Source organism: Pteropus alecto, unplaced genomic scaffold (genome assembly GCF_000325575.1).
Source record: "Pteropus alecto unplaced genomic scaffold, ASM32557v1 scaffold25, whole genome shotgun sequence".
NCBI lineage: Eukaryota > Metazoa > Chordata > Mammalia > Chiroptera > Pteropodidae > Pteropus > Pteropus alecto.
In genome coordinates this window covers 7,182,397-7,183,136 of record NW_006441955.1, presented here as the reverse complement: position 1 = coordinate 7,183,136, position 740 = coordinate 7,182,397, and positions in this window count along the sequence as shown.

The following is a 740-nucleotide window of genomic DNA, read 5'->3' as shown; positions in this document are numbered from 1 at the left end:
ATTTAACGGAATCCAAAACATGGTCAGAGGAAAGAAGCATAAGAGGTCTAAATTTCAAAGACCCTAGTATGTCCCAGCATTGTGCAAGGTTCTCTTTCTCTCACCCTCCTCCTGACAGACTATGACCCTCTTCGTACCTTTCTACCATTTGGGGGAGGGGAGGCTATAGGAAATGAGAGAGGCAGCACGTTGTCCTGGAAACAGCTTAGGTTTGGGAGTAATAAATCCAAGGCCACACAGGTAAGCAGGTAAGACTGACATGAGATGCAGGTGCGGAGCTGCAAGATCTGTGTCCCTTGTACCTTATCCTACTAATTCCTCTAGCAGGTAGTCCCAGTTAACTGTAATGTCGGGGCATTGATAGGTGCAGTGGAAAGATAAGAGGCACCCCGATTAGGAAAGGTCTTGCAAGCTCAGATGAGGAGTTTGAGCCTAATCCAGAAGGCACTGGGGAGCCACCGAAGGTTCTTGAGAGGGAGGGAGAGTTTATCAGGTGTGCACTTTGGAGATCCAGGTATGATCCATTATAAAAGATATTCACATGGAATCTACAGCCCATAAAATCATTTTCAACTCTGAATACCTCATGCATGCTAGCTTGCAGAGAGGTTCGCAGAGACCAACCTGATCAGCAGATACTCAGTCACCTCTGTGAGGACTGTGAAGAGGCAGCAACCAGCCCACGGTTGCCACTGATGGAGGAAAGGACCAAGCACACATGAATTTGGGGTAGTGCCAAA